A 15503-nucleotide genomic window follows, 5' to 3' on the forward strand; every position below is an offset into this window, starting at 1 on the left:
CGTGCTCATGCAGTCCGCCGGGGCGCAGGCACAGCCAGGGCTGGGATGAATTAGGTTGGGAAAGTTCTCTGCGGTGATCGAGTCCAGCCCGTGACCCAACACCACCATGGCAGCTGGACCGTGGCATCGAGTGCCGCGCCCAGTCTTCCCTTAAACACCCCGAGGGGCGGTGACTCCGCCACCTCCCTGGGCGCGTTCCGGTGCCTAATCTTCCTTTCTGTGAAGAAATTCCTCCTGATACTCAACCTAAACCTCCCCTGGCACAGCCTCAGGCCATGTCTTCTTGTCCTGTCACTTGTTACCTGGGAGAAGAGACCGACGGCTATAATCTCCTTTCAGGTGGTTGTAGAGAGTGATAAGGTCTCCCCTCAGCCTCCTCCAGGCTAAACACCCCCATCTCCCTCAGCTACTCGTCACAAAACTTGTGCTCCAGTCTCTTCCCCAGCTTCCTCGCCCTTCTCTGCAGAAATAGGTTCAAGGTCCTGGAAGTGCTTTTCAGGGTTGGGAAGGCTGAACCCAGGGCGGAAAATGTGAGAAGGCATCTGGGAGGCACTGGAGCTGCCCCGGTGCTGCGTGGTTTGAGCCCCAGCGGGGCTGTGCTGTGGGGCTGCAGAGCAGCGTGGGCATTCCAAGAGCCCTGTGTGCTCCGTTCCATGTGTGCCTGACAGGGGCAGAAGGGAGAGCGAGGCCCCGAAGGCACTCGGGAAGGGTGCTGAGGTGCTGGAATGTGTCCAAAGAAGGGCGAGGGAGCTGGTGAAGAGTCTGAAGTTCATGTCCTATGAGAAGCAGCTAAGGGTGTTTAGCCTGGAGAGGAGGAGACTCGGGAGGGACCTTATCGCTCTCTACAACCACCTGGAAGGAGGGTGTAGCCAGGTGGGGCTCGGTTTCTTCTCCCAGGAAACTGACAACAGGATGAGAGGATGCAGTCTGAAGCTGCACCAGGGGAAGTTTAGGTTGGACATTTGGAAGAATTTCTTCACAGAAATGGTGCTTACACACTGAAATGGGCTGCCCGGGGCGGGGGGGGTGGTGTCACCGGCCCTGGAGATGTTTAAGGAAAGACTGGATGAGGCTGTTGGTTCTAGTTGCCACAGTGGCAACAGGTTGGACTTGATGATCTCAGAGGTCCTTTCCAAACTAATTGATTCTGTGATACTATAGGGAGGTCTGAGGAGTCTGAGGGGGATGATGGGTGAGTGTCCACTCCCCAAGGACAGTGCCACACCTGAATCAAACACCCAACACGACAGGACTGTTCTCTTTACGCTGCAGAAGGTTCACTGGGGCAGCTGTGTGAGGCTGTGAAGGCTCATGTTGTGCTGTGCTTTTTCATCATGAAAAAGCCATGGGACTCCAGAGCCTGGGTCCTGTGCAAGGCTCAGGGGCTGTGTTTAAAACAGCCTCTGATCTGACACTGGTGCATCCCAGCTCCTCAGCAGCCATGGCCAGCTCCAGGGAAGCTGTGTAGCTGAGCCAGAGACGCTGCCAGTGCTGTCCCTCTGCAAAGCCCTGTCATGTGCCCCCTTCCGAGGTGGGGGTGTGTTTGGGGTTTTGCCATGTGAGTCTTCCCGTTGGTCTTTCCCGCATCCCAGCATGGGTTAGACTTGGAGCAAGGTGGCTCCTGGTGGGAGGAGCTGTCTGGACCCTGTGACCTGGATTTTGTGCTAGGAAACCTGCCTGTCTCTAGAAGAAAACCCATCTCATGCACCTGTCGAGCGAGCCCATTGGTGTGGAACTATGGTTTCCCTTGGCATAGATCCTGCCTGCACACCTGTCCATACGCCAAGGGGGGAAACAGGTGGTCTTCCAGGTGCTGCAGCTTGTAGGTGAAGCTGAGCACTGCAGTGAACAATTGAGGCTGTTTAGATGTTTGTCCTTTTGTAACCTCTGTGCACGTCCCCTGTTTGAACAGGGTGCTTTGAGTTCACATCTTGTCTGTCCCCTGTGGTTTGATCACAGCTTTGGTCTCCCTGTCCTTGCTGGGTGAGGGTCTCTGATTCTCTGGAGTCCCTGGGCAGGATGTGAGCAGTCCCTGGGCTGCCTACCTCTTTCCCACCATGAACTGCCTGTGGACCTCCTGCGAACTGGGAGCCTCGGAGTTCTCTCCACACTCCCAGTGCAGTGGCTGAGTCATTGTGGTACTAAACCAGCACTTACTGTTGCCCATCTATTTTGCTGTCAGTTGTTTGTTGTCCCCGTACCCACGGCGGGGGGGCCCATGCTGCGTGTCCCGCGCCGTGCCCATGCCCTAGCCTTGCAAATGCTTTTTGTTCCAGCCTTTTTATCGCTGGGAGCGCTGGAGGCCCCGGGGTGGGGGAGCTGGTGCTGGCCGTCCCCGTGCTCACAAATGATCTGCTTGGTGTGCAGCCTGTTCAGGGACAAACAAGGGCTCTGGGCCAGGGCCTGGCTGCGGCCCTGCTAGGCAGGAGCAGGGTCAGGGCAGACTACAGCCTCCCTTCCAGGACACAGAGGGTGTTTTAAGCAAAACTGCACCTCCTTCGCAGCCCGTCTCCCTGCTGGCACATCCGTACCCTTTTAAAGACACGACGGGAAAGTGCAGGGAGGGGTGGCAAGAATAATTAAAGGTACGAAGCCGTTTCCATAGATGGAACAATTACATAAACTGGCTCTTTTCCGTCTGGGGGAAGAGATGACTGAGGGAGGCATGATGGGGAATAATAAAATCCTGTGCAGCAGGGGGGAAGGAAGGTGAGCAGGAAAGGGTTGCTCAAGTTTGTGTAGGGGGCACCTTGTGTGGGAAGAGATAGTGACCCTTCTGGACATGATCGAGTTTCCTGAGGCACTCAGGTTGAGTGGCAGAGGGAAGATGTAAGAAACTTGCGTGGGGTCAAGAGACAGTTGAGCAAATTCCTGAAAAGAGAAATCCATAAGGGCTGGTGAGCCCAGTGATGGTGGTTCTGGTGTGGGAAATCCTCAGGATGCAGGAGTAAGCAACCTAGTGTGTTGCCCTGGAGCTTCAGTTCTTCCAGGTGCTTTGGCTGTGTGTCTTTGTCCCAGAGGGCATGGGGAGGTAGGAACCTGCAGCCAGGGCTGTTTTTGTGTTAAAACATTGTTACTTGGTATCTGAAGGTCGGAGCAGTGGTCAAGGCCACTGAGCTCTGTGATCTCCTGCCTGCCTGCCTGCCATATCACTCCGAGGGAAAACTTTCCCACGTTGCTGCCACCTTCTCCAAGCTGGACTGTGATGTTCCCACAGCTGAGTGCATGGGGCAGGAGCGAGGTGCTGGCTCCTCGCTGTGCTGCTCCCCTGTCTGTCTTAGACTCCCCCGCTCAGCACTGCATGGGAAAGTCTCCAGTGGCTGTGGCTGGGGGAGCTGGGGAGATGCATCTGAGGACACTGGGCTTGGCAGCAGCAGGGTTTGAGCTCTGTTCTCCACGGTGAGAGCAGCGCCCACGCATTTGGTGCTGTCTCTCCTTCCTGCCTGTTCCCATCCTTGGAGATGTCGCCCGCCTTTTCCAGCACCCTGAGCTGCAGGAGGAGAAAAGGGCTGCAAGAAAAAATCCATGCCCAGTTTTTTTTGTGTTGGATTAGTGCTCTGTTCCCTGTCTGCTGGGGTCCTGGCTATAATCTGAGGTTGATGCATCTCCAAGGAGATGCTGGTGGATCACCTTCCAGGACAGGCCTGGTTCTCAGTTCCTGCTGTCTGTGCAGGTGAGCCCTTCCTGGAGACATGGGGATTTTCTTCCTCAGGGCTCATCCAGCCCCTTGGCCTGTCCCCTGAGGAAACCACGAGCTCCCAAGTGCCCTGGCTGTGCTGGTAGCCCCAGCACGTGGTGGGTCTTGTGCCTGCCCAGCTCTGAGCAAGGGATAATCCAGATAGGAATGGTCCCCTGGCACTCTTGTGCTGCAGGCAGGATCAGCCACAAGGTCAGAGCATGTTACTTGGGGCTTTATCCAGGCTGACCTTGGAAACCACCAAGGACACTTGTTGCACCACTGGAAGAGCTTGTTCCAGCAGCATTTCTCGTCCTCGTGGTGCTGTGTGTCACCAGAGCCTGCCTGGCCTCCCGGGGCGTGCGGGAGGAAGGGGGTGGAAGCCGCTCTCAGCCACAGTGATGGTGTTCGGTTTGTCCTTCCTGGGCTGGGGCTGAGGATGAGGACGGTGGTCGCTGCCCGTCCCCTGCCAGCGCCGCCGGCGGCAGCCGAGCCGGCCGCTCCACTCGGCGGCTCCGCACCTGCGGGGGTGGCATAATGAGCCATGTCCTTGTCTCAACCTGCCGCTTCCTCTCCCGGCAGCGTCTGTGCTGCCAGCTGGGTTATTTTTTCTTTTACTTCTTTTTTTTTTTTTTTTTTTTCCCCTTTTTTTTTTTTTCTTTCTTTTTTTCCCTTCCTGCCGCTATTCTCAAGTGGTTCCCAGCCAGTGCTGGCAGGCAGCCCTTGCTGGAGACCTCCTCCCAAGCTGACCTTTGCCAACCCCCTCGGATGAGCATAGCGGGGCTCTCCTGCCACCCACGCAGGGGATACAAGCGGCTCTGAGTGGCAGTGGGCAGCAGTGCGTGGGAGGACTCAGTCCTCTCCAGTCCCCTGCTATCCCCACCTGTGCTTGGGCTCTGCTGGAGTGGCTGAGGGCAGGAGTGAGTGGGAGGAAAGGGCAGCTTGGGAGATGCTGCAGTGCTTTTTCTGGGGCAGAGGCTCGGGGAAGAGCAAGATTCCACTAGGCAGATCCTGCCTCTGGATACCGTGCTTTGTCCTGCCCTGTCCCACTGTCTTCTTTGCTGAACCACAGATGCACAGGTCTAAACTGGGCATGCAGGGTGTGTGGGCTGGGAAATCCCCCCATGGGAAATGCCAGCCCCATGCCCAAGCTGGTGAGAAAGGAAAGGCAGTGTCCCCCCCCACCTTTGGGATGCTGGAATGTGGCAATTTGTCCCAGGTTGCTGTGGAAATCAGCAGGAGGCTATGGACTGAAATCTGGAGAGTCTGGACTCTGGTTGAAATGCTCCCCAGTGAGGCAGGGCAATGGTTACTGAGAGCCGGCAGCACTCCCCCAGCCCTGGCATCCTCCTTGCCACTCACCTCTGACCTCCACATCCCCCTGGAAGGCAGGCCAGCTATGCCAGGGAGTCCAAATAACTTCAGTCACCTCTGGGGACCCGTCTGCTTGTAGAGGACGCATGCTGAAGTTTGGCTTGGCTTCGTTTCAGATTCCAGCCTTTGCCCTGCTTTCCTCAGCAAAGGCGTCCTGCAGCACTTGGTTCCTCCTGGGGATATCACTCTCCAAGTTACATTTTGACCAAGTTATTTCTAGTCTGCGTTTGGGTGCCAAGCACGATGAGCCCTTCTAGTCTCTCCAGCCACCCCATCATTTAGGGAAGTTTGGAAACTTCCTGAGTCCATGCTTTCCACAACAAGGGCATCCCCAGGTGTTCCCAGCAGGGATGCCATCCCTGAAGGTCACAGGCGGTGGGTAGTGTCCAGGCTGGAGACAAACCCTGCTACATTTACTAGGAGTGTGTCCATGTGATGCTTTCCCTTTGCAGTTCTGCCTGGCATCTAATTCTTAATGTGCCAAGTAAGCTGTGATGAGATCATCAGGACACAAAGTGGTGTGCAGTTGACTGCTGTAGGAAGCTTCATACCTCTGTGGTGCTACCAAATGTGTGACCTCTAAAATAAAACTAAAAATGTCCCAGGGGTTGTCTATGAGAAGAGTTTTCTGAAAGAGTGGGCTGGCTTGCCTTTATTCTGGTCTTGGATTTTCTCCATTGCCTCTCAGACCTCCTTCCCTGTGTCTGCCCTGGCCCATGGCAGGTGGTGCACAGAGGGATGCAGGCAATGTTTTTCTGAGTGCAGAAGAATCCATTGGTGCTGCAGTGGTGCTGGGTTGCTTCCCACCCTTCCTGTAGCCCTAAATAGTAACCTCTTTGATTTTGCTCCTTCCTCAGTATCCCATGTCCTTGTCCAATAAGATAATGGAGGTGGGTGGGTAAAGGCATAAGGATCCCTATACACAGGAGAAAGGAAAGGCTGGAGATCCCCAAGCACCCCCACAGGAGTGCTGGAGGATACTGACATGGCCCTGTCTTGTCTTCACAAGCAAATGGAGACATGTGAATTTGTCTGGCCTTCATCTCGACTCAATCTTGTGGGCCTTTGTGCTTCCCAGTCCTTGGACCTGCTGTATTGGCACTGTGCCTGTCCTGTGGTGGCTCTGCAGATTTCCAGGTCACTGCCTGCTGCTGGCAGGGAACAGTCTTGCCTAGAGCTTTTCATCAGGAGTCTGAGATGCAACCCAGTGTTGAGGTTGAACTGGGAGGGGATGCGGTAGTGAGTGAGCTGGGGATACTGGCAGGGGCTGGCTGAACACCTTGTGCCCCTGGCTGGAGGCTGGAGCAAGGAGACTTTTCCTGTCTGCCTGTGTCTTGCTTGGAGGCAGAGTATGGGCAGATGGGACAGGAGGTGGGGGTGGTGTACGAAATTGGCAGTTAACACTGTGGTATGGGTCACCATCTGCAAGTCAAGTGGCTTTCTCACATCTCTTTGATCCAGAGGTCTGGCTGCAGTGCTTGGGCTCAGGGCTGTGCTTGCAACATCCCCCTTTGTAACGCTGACATGAGGGGATACCCCAGGAGCACAGCAGAGGACACAACCCCTGTGTTCTCTCAGCCCAGGTCAACGGACTGAGCAGGGGGTTTGACTCTTCCCCAGCACCCACCAACTCTTTCCAGCAGCCCCATGAGACAGGGCTCCAGAGAGGCCAGATTCCCAGGGATGCAAAGATGCCTGGAAGCCCTGCACAGCTGGCCAGCTATGTGGCCCACATCTGGAGCACTGGGGCTCCAATTCCCAAAGCCACATCCCATTTCCTATGCTAAGGACAGCAGAGAGGATTCAGCCTGGCATGTGGTGCCAGGCCCCAATATAGAGCCATTTAGGATTGTCTGTGTCAGGACCACCACAAGGCAAATACATCCAAGCATGGTCAGGGATGGTGGGGGTTTATGGTGAAAGTAAGACTTTGCAACTCCCTTCCCTTCTGATCTGCTGAAAGAGAGAACACAAAGAAGGAAAAGTTACAGTGCTGTGTAATTAGGGAGCAAATGAGGAGAGCAGCAGCGTCTCCACATGAGAATGGAAGAATTAATGTTCAGAAAATCAGTCCCAAACTAATTCCCTGCTTTGCTTCAACCTTCAGTAAGGGCAGCGGCACTGAAAGTACAGCCTGGAGGATGGGGAGTGGGAGGAAGGCGGAGAGGAGAGGCTGCTGCTACTGGAAAGGAACAAAACCACAGAAGGTTCAATGTACTGGGCCTGGGGAGAGGGACTGAACTGCACCATGGGAACCCGCAATTGCTGCCACACAATGATGGTGTCAGGGTTCTTCTTTGGCAAACCACCATCCTCATAAAGCCCCATTCAGGCTGGAGAGGTACTGAATGACATGTGCTCGTGGAGGAGGAAGGGCAGTCTGGGCAGATACAAGCCACTGTGTCTGATATCACATTCTAGGTAAGGTTGAGGAAAAATACAAATACGCAAAGTCAAATGGGAAGAGCAGTCATTGAGGGGGCAGGTAGGGTCAGACCGCACTGCAGGTGCTGGTGCTTTTGCTCCCTAGGTATGTGTCCAGTGCCAGAATCCCTGGGTCACTCTGAGGTGAGCAACACTACAGGAAGTACTCCCTGTCCAACACAGACACTGGCATGTGTCTGTGGAATTAGAGGGGGAACTGATCTGGGCAGCTGCCCTGCAGGTCCTGGGGCAGTTGCAGGTGCATCAGTGTCTCCCTCTTGTACAAGGGGAGGGAGAAAAGGACTGGGGATGTGTCATGACAGCTGAGCATTGTGGATGCCAGGATCTGTGACCTGCCTGCTGAGCTGGGAAGGGGTCTCAGGACAGGGCATGAAGCCATGCTCATGGATGCTGCAGCGTACACTGTTCTGGCTGCCACCGCTGCACTGCAGCTGGGTGCTGCTGAGCGAGTGGGAGGAGGGTGGAAATGGGATGTTTTCTTGGGCACCTCACAGTTCTAGAAATTATTCTAGGAAAAGAAATGAGCTGAATCCGCTCCATCTCCCTCCTTGGTGCGGTGGCTCATTCTACACTTAGCTGGAGTTATGTAAGGACACGCCAGCGGAGCAGGATCATGCTGGGGCACAGGAGGGTATTGCTCTGTCCCACTGCTGCCTGGCCATGCCTGTGTGTGCCCCGTGTGTGCTGAACCCCCAAATGGGGTCAGCAGAGAACCCCTAAATGGGGTCAAGGTCATCGTGGAGTGTGCTCTGTGTGTGCGCACACAATGGGGTGCGTGTTGCATCTGCACGGGGTTACACACAGGTATGTGTTGTGAGCCTGTGTGTTCTGGGGGAGTGTTTGCTGGGTGACAAACCTGGGCCAGACCTTCCAGCACAGAAATAGAGGCTTCTGTCCATGCACCTCCCACGTGGGTTTGCCGCTGGGCATTCGCACACTGCATGTCTTGCACGTATATGTACCCCATGCCATGCACGTGTCAGGCCCTGCTCAGCTCCTGCCAGGGCTGGCTCAAGGTTTTGGGGGTGGAGTGGTCTGTCTGGCCACTCCAGAGGGGTTTCTGCTCCAGTAGCATCCCTGTAGAAGGGCCTCCACTGAGCCTTCATGGGAGCAAACAGGGCTGGGAATGCTTATGTGTGTGCTAAGGGGGAATGTCCCATGCGAAAGTCCCTTGATTTGGGACTGGGGGCTTCCTGCCCCCACCAGGGAACATGGGACACCTCACTGTGCCATGAATCTGCTCCAGTCAGGGTTCCCCAACTGCGGAGCTGGGGTCTGCCTGGCAGGACACACACGGGTACAGACTGTACTTCAGTTTGAAGCGGGTGGTGAAGAGAGTGGCTGGGGGAGGGGGTGGTGGTGGAATTCCTGGAGGGCTTAGGGGTGGTCGCACGTGTCTGCCACACATGTCTCCCTGCGCGTATGTTTGCATGTACGGGCAAAGCTTCCGGAGAGGGTGAATGAATGAGGCAATTCACTATTTCAGCTCTGGCTCTGGCGAGGCTTTTCCTTTAGAGGCAGGCGTGTGCCGGCGTGTGGGCTCCTGCCTGCGTATGTGCGTGGGCTCCTGCCTGCGTGTGCAGGTGGGCATCGAGGGGGCTTCGGGAGATGTTTGCCACGTCAGGGAATTCACTGTGGGGGCTGGCGTGCGCCCCCGCAGAGCTCGCTGCCTTGTCTGCATAGCGCAGCGTTGTGTAACTTCCGATGCCCCACCGGATCTCCTTACCCGGCAGAGGGGGATGCTCAGGCTGCCCTCCCTGCCTGCTGCCGGGAACACTTCCCCACATCCACATGGGATGAGGGGGGCAGTCCTAATGTCTTATGGATGCCAGCGTCTTGTCTTTTCACCACGGGCAGGGCTATCCCTGAACGGCAGGTCTGCCCCAGCAGACAGAGGGACTTGCTGCAGGAAAAGCCCTTGGCAGCCAAAATACCAGGAACAATTTTGCCGGGTCTCACAAATTTGTGCACCTCAAACTAGGTGTTTGATCTGGAAGTGGTAAGGCGGGCTCTGTGTCTACCCCCGTGGGCATCCACAAAGAACATCTGCCTGCTGCTGTGGCTCTGTGTATGTCAGGACCCGTGAGACCTGGGCTGAGTCCCAGCAACTCATCTCATGCAATGCTTGGCAATGGGAAGAGGAGGAGGGTCCATCATCCCGGTGCCCACAGCCCATTGGATGTATCCAAGGGAGACCGGGCAGCTTTGCAACTCCGCGAAACAGAACGGGGAGAATCTGCCTGACATTTTTATCTCTCCACCACCGTGTTGCTATGCCAGTACTGCCGTTTCCATGCCAGTACAGCTGTTTCCATGCTGGTACTGCCGTTGCCATGCTATGCTGAGGGTATTAGAAGAGGATGTCAGGTTGCTTTGAGGATGAAAAGATAGGAGATGAAGCCTGGGTGATGCTCTGGCCTCTGAATCCCGTGTTGCTGCCAGCCCAGGGACCTGCTGGGCACAGGCCAGCTCAGAGGGGCCAAGCAGTGACAAGAGTTGTTGCTCCCTGGGGGAGCTGGTAAGATGGGTGGAGGTCCCTAGGGCTGGGTTCTGGCGAGTCACTGGTTTTGCAGCTCACCAGTAGTCTGGTCCTCCCCTGACATTGCCCAGTGCTCTGCTGAGATTGCCTGGTGCTCCCCAGACCTTGCCCAGTGCTCACCCCACATTTTCTTGTGGACTCATAGCATTGCTCAGTGACTCCCTGACACTGCCCTGTGTTCTCCCCGGCACTGCTCAGTGATCCCCTGGCATTGCTTGGTGCTTCCCCTGGCAATGCCCAGTGTTGCCCCCAGCATTGCTCAGTGATCCCCTGGCACTGGCGCTCAGGGTGATGGAGGGATCAGCTGATGGCAGCCTGGTATGTCCATGGTGGTGTTTTAGCCACCAAATTTATAAAGTCATCAAATAAAGAAGTTAGGATTATTTGACAAGCCATGATGAACATATGGACACGAAATCATGCTGGTTTATAGCCCCTTCTTCATTTTCCTACACCATCCTGGGACATGGTCCTACTCTTGTAGCCTATATATGTTCAACTGACAGGAGTGCTGGCTGTAAGTTTGGGGGACTTTCTAGCCTAAAGATGATGTTCCCTTGCAAATATCCTCCTGGGCTGGATGGTCTGGAGGGCACACAGGTCACTTGGATGTTCTCCCAGTGCACGGAGCAGGTACAGGCTCACACAGCTTCATGTGTCAGCTGGGTTGGGATGTTTGTACTGCAGTTCTGTGGCAAAAATCTTTGGAGAGTGGAGAGAAGAGTGGCAACCTGCAGGTGAATGAGGCAGGGTGGCCCAGTCAAAGTATCAGCAGGAGTTGTGGCTCTTTTTGCTTCATTTGCTCTTCCTCCTGACGCCAGCCCTAAAACACAAGATGACCCCAGGAAATAGATTTGGTACCTGTTGGCCATGGGAGCGGCTTATGTGGTGGGGTCCCTTCCTTCCTGAGAGAAGGGATTGGTCCCAGAGGATTCTGAGTCCCTTGGTCTTGGCGTCCCCTTCTCCTGCCTTTGATTTTTACTGTAAGTCAGGTGGTTATGTGAGAGCACTACTGTGGGCTGGGGCTCAGGAGAGATGCCACATAATGAGGTAATTTCTCCACCTTCTGGGGCCCGCCCTGTGCAGGCAGCTGCCATGTGTTTTCCCGTGCTTGGGGTAGGTCTCCCAGTCAATGCCCATCCGTGGGGTTGGGGCCAGAGCAGGACATCCCCTTGGCTGAATGTATTTTCTCCCCAAAAGTGAGCAGCAGCTCCCAGTCCCCCAGATCCTGTGCTGTTCCTCACCAGTACATGGTGTCCCTCCGGCAGAGAGGGGGAGCTGTGCCAGAGCATCCCACCCAGCCTCCACCTTCCCTCCACCCATCTCCTTCCAGCCCCCCTCCCTCCACCCCCACGCTCCAGCCTAAATAATTCCTCCTCTGCCTGGTGGTGTGCAGACTGCTCTCCTGTCCTCCCCTTAGTCATCACTCAGCCAAGTGAGACAGATATAGTTGTGTGCAGCTCCTCATGGATCAGTCACTCCAGCCCCCAGATCATTTCACTGATGGGTCATGGGGTGCCCCACGCCAAACACGAGGTGCCTCCCCCCTTTATTACTCCCATCCTTGCTGCCAGAGGCACCTGAGGAGTGAGTGGCCCGGCTGATGCTGCGTGGGTTGGCAGATACCCCAGATGGATCTCTGTGTCTCTGATCGGCTGGGTTCATCTGCCTGTGCCAAGCACGGTGCTGGCTTTCTGGAGTGGCTCGGATCCAAATCCCTGCTTTCCAGGTACTCTGGCTGCCTTCCTCCTTCCCAGGCCAGCCAGGGTATGCTTTGGCCCTACTGAGCTCCCACATTAGTCCTGGACTGATGCCTTCTTGCTAGTGTCCCCAGCATGTCCCTTGGCTTGGGGGTGAGCTGAGAGGACTGTGTGTGCTGTCCAGGGTCACTTCCCAAATGGAGAGGGGGTGCTGGGATGCACAGCACACATGTGATATGAGGGGGGATGCTGGGGCACACACAGGGACATGCATGGCACTGTACAGCTATCCACTGTGCTACTCAGAGGGACCATCAACATCTGCTCCAATTCCAGCTGCGGGACTTGAATACCCATAGCCAAAGTGGGAAGGCAGGTACTGCCCTTTGCTGTACCCCGAATCATTTCACTCCCTGCTTTATTTGTCAGCCAATGGCCCCTGCCACACCAGCCCTGCTGGTGCTTGTTAGCAGCTGCTCAGGGGTCAGTGGCATCCAGGTTGCCACAGAGAGGAACATGGAAGTCCAGGGCTGGGGCCAGTGGCCCTGATGCCACCTCCCAGTCCACTGCAATGCTGGGGCAACAGGAGCAGAGAGACACAGAGGGAGGCACCCAGGACTTCTGCTGTTAATGTGTTGCTCCCACATGGCCTTGCACTGAGACAGCAGAGGACCTGGACACCCTGCCCGAGTGCTGCGTGGGTTGCCAGGATGAGTCACAGCAAAGCTGCTGTGGGAAAAAGATGATCAAAGTGCCTGGCACCACTCTGTGCCCCCCTCATCCCAGGGCCTCCTCTGAACCCCTTGTACCATGCAGGAACCCCGTGTTCCTCTGTGCTGCAGGGAGGGAAGTGGGAGAGAGCCTGCCTGGAACAGGAGGCAGTGTCTGTCAGCCCTGCACTGTCAGGGCCACCGAGCCAGCAATGTGGGGGTGGCAGGAGCCAGTAGTGGCAAGGTGTGCCTCTGGGAAGCCATGCACAGCTCCTGCATGGACTCCTGTGAGTAGCCCAGGCCATCCTTCTGGGAGAGGAGCACACCACCTCCATGCTGGACTGCCTGTGGGGTTGTGTCCTGTTGAGGCAGCTCATCCCATGGCTGACAGCATACTAGGGGACATGTTGGGAAGTTATCTCATTTCCCCACTGAAGTCCCATACAGCTCCCTCCAGACTTCCCTGTGGATCCAAGCAGCATGTAATTGGTTGCAGGAGGCGCTGGTGGGCATCTCTGTCCTTACCCCTGCTACCACATCTAGTGCTGGGCTGCATTTCCATCACTTGAACATCCTTCCAAGCCCAGTGGCAGTGCCAAGTGTGGTCAGACCCTGTGGCTATTTGGGGGGTGCAGTGGCTCTGTGCAGATGAGCGGGCGCTCAGGGTTCCTACCAGGGGACACAGGGAGGAGTGGGTTCTGAATCCCCGTGCATCTCATGGGGAAGGGATGTTTGACCTGAGATGTTGCTAGGCTGGTGCTTCTTCTCCAAAAGCTCAGGGTGTCCCAGCTCCACGGGACTGCAGAGTATGGAGCCCATCCCTGCAGGACCCTGTGGCTGCCATGGCTGGGTCCCGCTTGCCCACGCAGTGTGTATGGCTCTCCATTCACCTGGCACAGGCACATAACCGGGGAGGAAGAGGGTGCTGTGGGGCAGAGGTTGGAATCAGAGCTTGGGCAGGAGGGGAAGGGGGTCACAACTCAGAATACAAAATGATTTCTGGGTACAGAGATGAGTCCCTGCATCCTCCCTCTCTTGCATGTTCTGTGCAGGTTCCCAAGCGGCACCGCCGACTCTCGGCGCGGTGCAGCGGCGACACCCCGTGGCCACCTCTCTGTTGCAGGGGGCACACACACTTCTTACTTGGTGGCCCCTTGCACCACCCTCTCCCAGCCCCTTCACCCCCCAGTCCTCCCTGAAGTCTCCCCAGAGGGCTCTAGTGCCCCTATGCACTCTGGCTCCGGGTGGGGAGGGTTTCACTTCTGAGTGGTCCCATCTCATCATCCCAGTTCTGTGCCCCAAGATCTCCTCAGCTTTCCCATCTCCTCTCCTTGCTCACATCTGGGGAGGATGTTGCTAAATGGGAACACTTGTCCTTGGTCTGGATGGTCAGTTCTGCTCTGGCCTGGGAGGGGAAGGATAGCTGGGGCCTGCAGGGTGTAGCTGCCTCTGGGGGCTGTGGCTGCTGCTGTTGCTGTCACACACTGCCCAGAGAAACCTCTTTTCCTGCCACTGGTCTCTGTCAGTCCTGTGGCGGTGATGGGATGGGGCTCTGACATCTTGCCCCAGTGACAGCCAGGTGCCGTGGCTCATGGTGACACTGTTGTAGCCCAGTGGGTCCCCCCGGTCACCTCTGTCCCTCCTGTGTCAGCACAGCTCTGCACACATGTTCCTAAAGTTTGGCTGGCTTTAGTGCAGGGCACATTGTGGTCACTTCCCCTCTGGGACACAACAGACCTGATGGCACTTGGCCAAGCCTGGGGGAGCCCTGGGGACAGGAAGAGGTGTCCAGCCTCAGAGGAGGGTGCTACCCTGAACCCTGGGGTGCAAAGCCAAGCACCCATATTCCCCACCAGCAGAGGGTTTTTGGGGTGGCTGGCAGCCATGTGCAGTGGTCCTGCAGCCTGGCAGAGGGGTAAAATACCACCCTCCATCCCCTGGAGTTCCTGTGGGATGGCAAAGACACCCAGACCTGGGCAGGATGAGGTGCTCCAGTCCCCTTGCAGAGGGCAGGATCACCTGGGAAAACGGTAGATGATGCTCTGGCCGCTGCCTGCTGTGAAACACACACACGAGCCAGAGCTGCCCCCCAGGACTCCGCCCCTAACCCCAGACTGGATGATGCTGGACTGGAGCCCTGGGGCTGAGAGCCCCCAGTGGGGAGCACAGCACCCACCGTGTGGCACGTGGTGGTGGCGATGGACATGGGACAAAAGACCTGTGGGCTGCACGGACGCCGTCAGTACAGCAGGGCTTGGGAGGGTTGAGCTGGACAGCTGGTTCTTGCCTCAGCCTTAAATCCCACGTGAGCACCCTGATCCTTTGGTCTCAGGCCTCTGGGATCTCGGTGGGGAGATTTGCACCACTGTTTCGGGAAAGGTTGGCACCAGCACTCGTTTGGAGGCTCGCATTAGTATTCAGGGGGATTCAGGAAAAGGTTTGCACCAATGTGTAGTGAGGAGTATTTGGAGAGAGCTTAGTGCCAGCTTTCGGGTGTTTAGGAGGTTTGCACCACGTGCAGGGGAAGGCATCCCCCAGCACTTAGGGTGGGGTTTGCCCCAGAATCAGGGAGGGTGGTCTGCAGGCCACAGAGGCTTTCTGGGGACAGTGTCTCTGAGGACAGCAGCTCCTGAAGGAGCAGGTGACAGGACAGCTAAGAGGAGCCACAGCACCACCTTTGCCCACTCCTCCACCACGTCCTCCTGCTTCTAGCCCAGACCTCGATGGTACCTGTGTGGGACATGGCTGAGGCACACTCTGCTCCATGGAGGTTACTCACTGGGGACCTGCAGCTGTGACAGAGGATGTGAGCCAAGAAGATGGTGCCACAGCAGTGACAGCACAGCCCTGCAGGACACAAGCCACCCCGGCCACCTGTGGCCCTTGTTTTAGCCAGCTCCCAGGGGACACCAGCTGGCCGTGTGCCCTGGCAGGGATGCCAGGCTGCTTGCAGGGGGTGGCAGGTGGGCTGGAGCTGGGAAAGCCACCTGTACCTTGTTTCCCAAGGGAAGAACCGAGAGCAGAGCAGGGCTGGATTAGGGCCCAGGAGGTTCTGCTCT

The sequence above is a fragment of the Myiozetetes cayanensis genome, unplaced genomic scaffold, assembly GCF_022539395.1.
Source record: "Myiozetetes cayanensis isolate MyiCay16 unplaced genomic scaffold, myiCay2020 scf4, whole genome shotgun sequence".
Lineage (NCBI taxonomy): Eukaryota > Metazoa > Chordata > Aves > Passeriformes > Tyrannidae > Myiozetetes > Myiozetetes cayanensis.